Source organism: Stegostoma tigrinum, chromosome 2, assembly GCF_030684315.1.
Source record: "Stegostoma tigrinum isolate sSteTig4 chromosome 2, sSteTig4.hap1, whole genome shotgun sequence".
In the NCBI taxonomy this organism is placed as follows: Eukaryota; Metazoa; Chordata; class Chondrichthyes; order Orectolobiformes; family Stegostomatidae; genus Stegostoma; species Stegostoma tigrinum.
In genome coordinates, this window is record NC_081355.1 from 50,610,274 (window position 1) to 50,620,408 (window position 10,135).

General features: G+C 36.9%; 1 long non-coding RNA gene across 1 annotated transcript in view; it reads left to right on the top strand.

Annotated features, from left to right (window-relative positions):
• The first annotated feature begins 7,097 nt into the window (after nt 1–7,097).
• Nucleotides 7,098–10,135, top strand: part of LOC125448985 (uncharacterized) — a 7,121-nt gene continuing 4,083 nt past the window's right edge. The window contains exons 1-2 of the long non-coding RNA XR_007246783.2: nt 7,098–7,219; nt 8,305–8,368. This is a non-coding gene — a long non-coding RNA (uncharacterized LOC125448985). The remainder of the gene's footprint in view (nt 7,220–8,304; nt 8,369–10,135) is intronic.

Consider the following 10,135-nt stretch of genomic DNA (forward strand, 5'->3'; position numbering starts at 1 on the left):
AGACTTTGAGACATGGCCATTTGGTTAAAGCTCATGTGGTGTGTTTGCCTTCTAAGCTGCTAGCACATGTTGCAAATATGACACTGATGTAGGACAGTGTCACACAGCAGCATTTCCACCCCTTTGACTAATGACTGCTGACAGCCATGACAAGCTGCTTGGCTTTGTGTCTGTGCTAAACAGCAAGACAGAAATACAGTAAGCCTTTAAGTTCTGAATGAAGTAGAAAAGTGCAAAAAGGGCAGGGCAAAGATGCAGTGAGATCCAAGTAAGGCTCAAAGGAGTGAGCACTAACAGAACAAGAGAAATGCACACTACTCCAGTGCATGAGTTCGGTGCCTGTTCCTGTACACAAACCACCTGGCAACAACATTGCAATGTAAATTGTTGGTGCACTCCAAAACACAACATTGGTTTGGAGAACTGTATTTCAACTCTGAAGTGTGCCACGGCAATGTTGTGAGGCAAGTGCCTGTCGAATGCCACACTCAATGAATGGATGTGAACTCTCCGATGGAGAGTACTTTAAGTTATTGAGACCACGTGAGCAAAATGGAGCTTGGGGAAAGTTTGGGAAGCTGGAGCTGATTTCACTTTTTTGAATTTCATTTCGGAAACTATCGCTGTCTGGTTTCTCACTGCAGCATGGGAGAACAGGAATTTGCACATAAATGAGATGATATTTGGTGTTAGTGAGATGTAAATCCAAGCAAATTGACAGGTTGCTGTTCAAATTCAGAGTCGAAAATCAGAGTTTTTTCCTTGACAATCTCATATTCATAAACTTGTCATATTTTGCCAATTGACTTACCATTATCCATGTCATTCGGGGTTTGTGAAAATTCAGCCCTGGGACTTATTGCCATTCTCATGCCTTCTGTCCAAATCACTGCATTTTTTTTCTATTCAAATAATCATCAAATACCCTCCTGAATGCCTCAATTGAACCTATCATCTTCCAGGCAACGCATTCCAGGCATATGCTACAAGTGAGTTAAAAGATTCTTTCTCACATCAGATTTGCTTCCTTTGCAAATCACTTCAAACCTGTAGCCTCTCATACTCAATCCTTTTACGAGCAGAAACAATTTCTCCACATGTACCCTGATTCATCCTCTTGTGATTTTGGAAACTTTCATCAAATTTTCTCTTAGCCTTTTTGTCTCCAAAGAGAAAAGTCCCAGCTTCTCCAATCTTTCTTTGTAAATGGATTTCTTCAGCCTGGAACAGTTCTCATAAACTCTTCTGCACACTTTCCAATGTGTCCATACCCTTCCTAAAGTATAATGTATAGCACTGTATGAGTGGCATTCAGATCCTAAAAACTTGCCCTTCGTTTTCTTACTCAATAATTGTTGACTTTATCCTTAGACATTGAAAAGATCTTTGGTAAGGGTAGAGTTAACATGCATTATGATTGCCATCCAGCACATTCTTAATTTTATTGTTAGTAGTAGATCGGATGCCATATCAGTTCAATTGGCTGCAACTGAAATTTCTGATAATCAAGGCTGAACCTTAAGGACATTAAGTAATTTAAGTAATGCTTTAATACGTAATTATGCAAGTAATGACATTAAGTCATTTTGCTGAGAATTATGTTACTAATTATCTATTAATGTGCAGAAAAGTAGTCACAAATGTAACTTTAGAAATTGGAAATATAATATTATATAAACTGAATTTCTCTAATGGTAAATATAGATCATCAAATTTTCATTATCATCATTTGATTATGCCACCCTGAGATCTTCCATGGAATTTTTATAAGAACTGACCGAATATATCTGCTATAATTACATGACCGTAGATTCAGACATGTCCAGGTGACCTTTGTGGAATAAGTTAAACCTTCTGCACTGAAATTATTGAAATTAATATTTATAAAAAGACATCAAAACTAGACAACTGAAACACCATCAAGAAATTTGAATCTCCTGATTTTAATTGACATTTGCACAATAATTTCACATAATGATAGAAAAAAAGAAAGACAATGGAGCTAGACTTGGGAATATACAAGCAATATTTCAGTAGTTGTTTTTGAGCAGCAGGAACAGAGAGAATGAATAATAGACTCATAACAGCAAAACATGGAAAACTTTTATGTCTATCTATCTATCTCTCTCTTTCTTCCTATCTCTCTCCCCTCTCTTTCTTTCCTCTCTCTACCCCACCCCCTGTCCTTTATTCTTTTTCATCATCCAGGAAGACTGTGCCCAATAATAAACGAAATTGAGAAAACAACCATTCACTGAGAATTCAAGCAGATTCACAAATCGTCCAACTATTGAAGATATAATAAAAAATTAAATATCTGCATTCTCAGCTTCAAAGCAGAACACTTCAGAACTTTTACGGATTTTTAAACTGTGTAGATTTTATTCTTCCCTTCTGAACTAGACACTCTCTTACTTTTAAACTTGATCTGTGTGTGTGTGTGTGTGTGTGTGTGTGTGTGTGTGATATTGCATTTTTATTGTTTTTTCTCAAAATTAGTAGATAGTAAAATTTCTTTCTCTTTCATTCAAGTTAACCTTGCAAATGCCTTCTTCATGTTCACTAGTACACATTTAAATAAAATGTGTTAAGATAAAGTCTTACAGAACAATCAGTCTGTTATCTCATTAGAGAAAGAGAGGAAGGCGACTGATGGTGTTTTAGCCAGAGGGTCACCACACCTCAGGCAAGGGGAGAGATTGAGATACACAGTCCTTCATGATAACATCAGTTGGTCAGGGAATTGAAACTACACTGTTGGCATCAGTCTACATCACAAATAGGCCATCCAGCCAGCTGGACATGAAATGTGATATTTGCATGCTAAAAGGAAATAAAAATATTTGTTGGGACCAACCAAAAGTGGAAAAGTGAAAAGAGAGTAGCTAAATCATCATTCCATACTCAGTCATAATAATTGTAAATAATATGCAAGGTCATGATACTGGCTAGTCTGTGTTCGGTAATTGATTGTACACTTAAAATTATTTTCTATTATAACTATTGTGGTCACCAAGACTTTTGTAATCACTGATCCTCACCACATGATAACACAAAGAACTTTATTACATTTTCTCATTTTTGGGCACAAGGAGTCATTAGGTGATTGACTCTCCCTGGCAACAGTAATAAGCCACTTTGACTTGCTGCTTGACTCTTTATTGCCTGAGATCATATTCAATTTATTTAGGCATCTCTTTCCATCAGTCCTCTGCATCTTTTAGTTTAGTGAAGTGCTGGTGGACTTAAAAAGACCAACCAGATTCACAGGAATTGTTTAAAATAATAAGCAAAACAATACCAGGGATGATGAAAGAAGAGATAATGAGAAATACACACCAGCAATAATCAATTACTTTAATTATTCTAGTACCTCCACAAAATGTTCTGGAATTTAATCTGTTACACAGCTGAAGTTATTAGACTGAGTTAGCTAACTTGATGCATGAGCTTGCGGATCCTACATTTTATTCCAGGGCAGCACATAGTTATGAACACTTTGTACCTGTGCTAACATGACAACACTCGTCTAGAAACAGATCATGGCCAAATGCATCACTTCACCATGCTTTCACAACAAAATATTCTCACTGTGTTAATATAATCTCCATGTCAACAAAGCCCCCTATTATCAAGTGTTTTGAAAGCATAATTTCTTCAGAAAATATTGCACTGTGATATAAACCAAAGACATATTGAAATACCACTAAATATGATACTTTTGCCAGGGCTTTAGATGTGTATCCTCAAAATATAAGTCACTACTTAATTACTTGTAATTTTACTCATGAATTTACATTGAACTGAGCTATTGCCTCTCTCTGTTCCTACTGTTTGACTGGGTTCCCTGTTGTATGATCATGAGTTCCTGATCTCTTCCAACATTTCCCCTCTAACTATAAGCCTTTGTTCATTCCTGTGTTCTCACTGTTTATTCCTTTTCTCTTATAATTTTTTCTCTCAACTTAAAATCTGAGTTATGACTTCACATTGTTACTATTATTCTATTTCCATTTTCTTTTTCTGAAGCATGAGCCGAGGAACATCAAATATGAGAATTAAACTGAACCTCTAATTAGTTCTGGATTTCATTTTTTTAAAATCTTCTTTGATAATTTTAAACTAGACACAAATTGAGGAACACTATCTTTCTTGTTTTTTTTTGTGTGGACATCTGATTGAACAGTGGACCAATCAACTACAATACACACACACCTAATAATAGGTTAAGAGATCATGATTTCCACAATTTAATAAAGATGAATCTTGTCACATGAAGAATTTAAGCATTGATTTAATCAATACTATGTGCCCTTTAACTGAATCAGTTGAAAGAAGTATATTAAAATTTAACTTACAAAAATATATCTCAATCCATTTTGATAAAGGATTTTTTTTTCCTTATTCATTCACAGGATAAGAGTGTCACTGGCTAGGCAGCATTTATTGCCTGTCCCTAATTGCCCAGAGGGCAGTTCCAAGTAAACTACATTGCTGTCGGTCTGGAGTCACATGTAGGCCAGACCAGGTTAGTATAGCAGTTCCCTTCCTAAAGGATATTAGTGAACCAGATGGGTTTTTCCAACAATCTCCAATGGATTCACAGTCATTATAAGACTCTTAATTCGAGGTATTTATTGAGTTCAAATTCCACCATTTGCAGTGGTGGGATTCGAACCCAAGTCCCCAAAACATCAGCTGGATCAACAACCCAGCGAAGGCTTGGGGATCACTTTGCAGAACACCTATGCTCGGTTTGCACTAAACAACTGCACCTCCCAGCAACAAACCATTTCAACTTCCCCTCCCATTCCTCAGACAAAATGTCCATCCTGGGCCTCCTGCAATGCCACAACGATGCCACCCGAAGGTTGCAGGGACAGCAACGCATATTCCGCTTAGGAGCCCTGTGGCCCAATGGTATCAATGTGGACTTCACAAGCTTCAAAATATCCGCTCCCCCTACCACAACCCAAAACCAGCCCAGCTTGTCCCCACCTCCCTAACCTGTCCTTCCTCCCATCTATACCCTCCTCCCACCTCAAACCCCACCCCCATCTCCTACCTACTAACCTCATCCCGCCCCCTTGACCTGTCCATCCTTCCTGGACTGACCTATCTCCTCCCAAACTCCCCACCTACACTCACCTTAACTGGTTCCTTCCCTACCTCTTTGACCTGTCTGTCTCCTCTCCACCTACCTTCTCTATCTATCTTCTATCCGCCTCCCCCTCTCTCCCTATTTATTTCAAAATGCCCTTTGCCTCCGCCATTTATGAAGAAGGGTCTAGGCCCTGAAACATCAGTTTTCCTGCTCCTTTGATGCTGCTTGGCCTGCTGTGTTCATCCAGCTCTACACCTTGTTATCTCAGATTCTCCAATATCTGCAGTTCCTACTGTATCTCTAACCCAGCGATATTACCACTAGGCCATCACGTTAGATTATTAACTCTTATAACAACAGTTAAACTATTTTCCAAAACCAAACTGAAATGATTCAGTTAACATTGGAAAACAAATTCATGATTATTAGAATCAAAGAATGATGCAGCACATAATGAGGCCATTCTGCCAGATTCCTATGTGTATTCACATCCATTTTTTTAAATGGAATAATTTTTGTTACAATGACTGATAGTATGTAAAGGATGTGTTATAAGCGATTCAAAAAAGCAGCTCACCACCACCTTCTTGAGGGTAATTATGGGTGAGCAATAAATGTTAGCCCAGTTAATGATGTCCACATCACATGAGTAAATAAAAAAGGTTAGTTATGGAAGCCAAAAGAACAACAGATGCTGTAAATCAGAAATAAAAACAGAAATTAGTGGAAAAACTCAGCCCGTCTGGCAGCACCTGTGGAAAGAAATCAGGGTTAACATTTCAGGTTGACTGACCCTTCCTCAGAATGCTTCTGAATCTTCTGAGCCAAAGCTCACGGTTCTGAGGAAGGGCTATTCAACCCGAAATGTTAACTCTGATTTCTTTCCACAGATGCTACCAGTCCTGCTGAGCTTTTCCAGTAATTTCTGTCTTTGTTTGTGAGTTATGGGAGCTCATGCAAAAGTGGCAAAGAGTCAATGCCTCACATGCACCACAAGAATAGGCTTGATATCAGGGTCTTTGCAGTGAATGAATGATTGCTTAGAATTTACCTTCAAGGGTAAGATACTTACTTTTTGCACAGTAAGATTGTGACAGAATCTTTTACTCTAATGTTTCCTGGAGTGCTACTTATTGATTCTGATAGTCTAATCTCTGAGTATTTTCCATTTTGGTTTATTCCTGTGTTAGCTTTTGGCCTTGTGAACAGTGATTAATGTTCATAGAATTACATCTTATTTAGACTGTTTTATGTATTACATAAAACTATGGAACACATGCATTACATATGCTGTCTCAACACTTTGAATATTAGAGTCGTAGGGAGGAGATTTGATGCCTTATAAGTTAACTGAAACTCACTGCAACGTACTGATCTCAGCTAACCAAAAGATCCCAGCAGAGGACAACCATTTCCCGAAAGGTGGAAGAGGAAAAGATCTGAAGGTATAACTTACAGCTACAGTGGACTTACCAGCAGAAAGCTAAAATGTGTCAAAGGCAAAGGTCTAAGTGTATCTTGTTAAATAGTCTCAGTCAGGCAACAACGTATAGTACAAATAACCTAAAAGAGGGAACAAAATAGTAGCAAAAGAGGATATTTTTCTGAATTTATAAATATAATATGAAAACAAACATTACTAATGAAATAAATTAAGAAAATCTGTGGAATGAGATCTGTTCACAAAAAGTAAAATGAGGAACAACCAACAAAACTTTTCTAATGCACAGCGCAGGGAAAGTTTCTTTTTAATTGCTGCATTTGAAATCAGAGAAGACAGCGTTTGTCCACAACGTCACAATGGATCAAACATGATATTCTTTTTAAAATCTCTAATCGTCTGAATGCAATGTCCTGAGTGTGAGACAGACTGGAGAGCAGCCCATGGGGGCAGTTGCTGAACAATGGCAGGTCTTCTGCTAATTGACTGCAGAATGAGCCAGATCCCCTAGTGGGAAGCGCACAAGACAGCAGCAGATGGAGATGGAGTGGACACCCTGGCAGAAAGCATCACAAAACCTGCTGCGAGTCTGGCCCCAATTATGGGTCATAACACCTCTTGTTTAACAGAACACATCAAGGGAAGGGAAGGCTGGCTGAAGATTTTTAAATACAGTAAGTCTTTATTTCTCTACAAGCTTGCTACCTAGACATCTTAAGTCATTTGGAATTGTTAGAATTAAATTGGTTTGATTTTAAATTCATTTTGGTGATTTGTACCCAGAGCTTTTGAATCAAACTTGTGACCTGAAAAAATGCAAGCCAATTCAGCTGTATTTTCTGCACAGAAAAAAGCCCATTGTTACAATGATTGATGCATACTTTAAAAAAAGTATTTGCAACTGTCTGCCAATTTGAGCTATAAATATTATTGATTCGTGCAGAGAGTGACGGATAAATGTGTACCAAAATGTTATTTTAATACATATCTGTTGGACTTTGTTGATTATAATTAAAAGTTGAAATTTAATGAAAAAGGCAGTTGCAAACCTGAATTTTTTTTTGGAAGTAATACATGCATTCATTGTTTCTATGCCAGGAACACTGAGATGTTATTATACTTTAGCAAACTAACTGTAATTGTCTGTTGTTTATATTGCATACATACAGCTTATATTCTTAGATGAATTTTGATGGTTATATTGATGTGTATAACATTCTGATTATCCCAGAATAGAGGTAGTCACAAGAATTGCTGCAAAAACAAAATATTTGGGATACCATAGGGTTAAAATTAAGACAAAGCTTGTTCTGAAATCAACGTGAAAAAATTATTTTATTATTCCCCCTCCTAAAATGAAGTCTGCTTGTCATGATATATGTGTTATCTCCAGAACAAAAGGAAAGTTATAGAGTCTTTAATTGCAGTTCACATCAATGCTGTGATCATGATGTGTGCAACGATCATATAGGTTTGTACTTTGAGTATAATATAATCGTGAATTGTGCCACTCAGTTGATTTTTTTTAAATTTCTGTGACCTTTATCTTTTGTTGATTTCTGTAGTAGCTGAATATCTTGTTGTGGTTGCTTCAGTCTGCCAAGCCCAGAGTTGCATACTAATTTTCAAAGCCTTTGTGTGTGTGCTTTGTGACAGTGCAGAGTGATACTTTGTTAGAATCCTGATTAAGCTGTTTGGCTGTTTGTTGTTGATTTTGTTTTGTTTTGAGGGTATGAAATTCCAATATGTTTTTTCCCAGGTGGATAATTGATTTGTTCCTACGACTCTGCTGATGGGACCCTGAACGAATCACTGGAAGTAATGTAAGAGCAGCCTGTGGATATCCTTTCCACTAATTTCTCCCTGTCTCTGTGTAAAGCACCTGGCTTCTGCTTAGCACTCCCTTATATGATGCATGGCTGTGTGGATGAAGTCAGTCGCTAGCTAAAAATAATCAATCTCCCATCCAACCACTACCACGAATGTTAGTGCTTTAGCATGCAGTATCTCTCTGCTTTAAAAAAGTGTATTGGCCGTATTGCATGACAAGAATAGAAAGAAAGACATGCATTTAGTATAACACATTTTATGACCACCAGATATCTCAAAAAAATTTAAAGCCAATAAGGCACATTCTGAAAAATAATCCCTGTTGTGAAGTAGGTAAAGAAGCAGCATATATTCACTCAGCAAACTCCCACAAAGAGCAATGCGATAATGATGGGGCAAACTGTTTCTTTGTGATTTTGATTGAAAGATTGATATTAGCTAGTACACTGGGACAGTTCAGTTTCTCCTCTTCCATATAGTGCCATAAGATCATTTATATCTACTCACGCAGGCAGATGAGGCCACAGTTTAACACCTCATCTCTGATAGTGCATTGCTCTCTCAGTGTTGGATTTTATTTTTGTGATGAGGCTATTGTGTGGGACTTGATTCCTGAACTATGGGAACACAAGGTGATTGCTGTACCAAATGAGGTACAACTAAATCAGAACTGAAAATGTTTACTGTGATATCCCAAGAAGTTTGTAGATTTCATTCAAATTTTTATATGCTGTAGACTGTGACATTATCAACAACAGTCACAAATGTTTGAAATGATTTACAGTCACCACAGGATTGTGCTAGAGATTATAGGTCACCACAAATTAATATTACATAAAATTAATCAAAAAGTTATTTTATCTAACATGTATGCCATTTAGTTAGTGTTTGCACAGTACTGAAATTCCTAATCTCAGTTTGTGTAATTTCCAGTATGTTCTCCATGTTAAAACTTATACATTGAATGAATTATAGGTTGTAGGTTTTGATAGTTTTTAATGGACCATGAATAACTAACATTGTTGAATTGATAGCAGTACCTTAGTTTCATATCAGTAAGAAATATAAACACTACTTTTTATTATGATGAGGAGTATCATTGGGAAATGACACAGTTCTGTTTTCTGCAGCCATTGTTAGCAGACAGCACTTTGAGAACAAGAATGGTATAGGTTAGTTGTAGTGTAAAGTGCTCTTCACACTGGTCCAACAAGTACCTTAACCCCAGCCTCTGAAGAGCACTCCCATTTCACCAGTGTGACATTTTCATTTCCCACTGCAGCTGCCCTTGTAGCCTCTGAATTAAATTTTCAATTTAACACCAAATTAAAGGGCCCATAGTCATAGAACTTACTATAGATGCTGAACATATTTCACACTCAATAGAGAAATAAAGTACAGGTTGTGTGCAAACCTAAGTTTCAGAGGCAAAAGGAGAGTGTTCTGAGCCAGAAGTTTTGAATTATTATTATTGGTTATTTTGGCATTGACTGTAGAGTCACATCAACTACATATTAAATTCTTATAAATATTTCCATTAGTTTACATAACATTGCTAGAAACAAATGAGATAAATGCAAATTAATAAAAGCAAATTAATAATGTTATAGGAGAATAAATCCAATTTAAGATTTACTCATCAAGGGGAAACAACATTAATAGCAGGACTTTCTAAATCTTTAAGTTCACCAAATGCAAATATGAATATGAGTAGGAAATACCACTGAAAATAGAATTGCGTTGTTTGACAAAATTTTTAT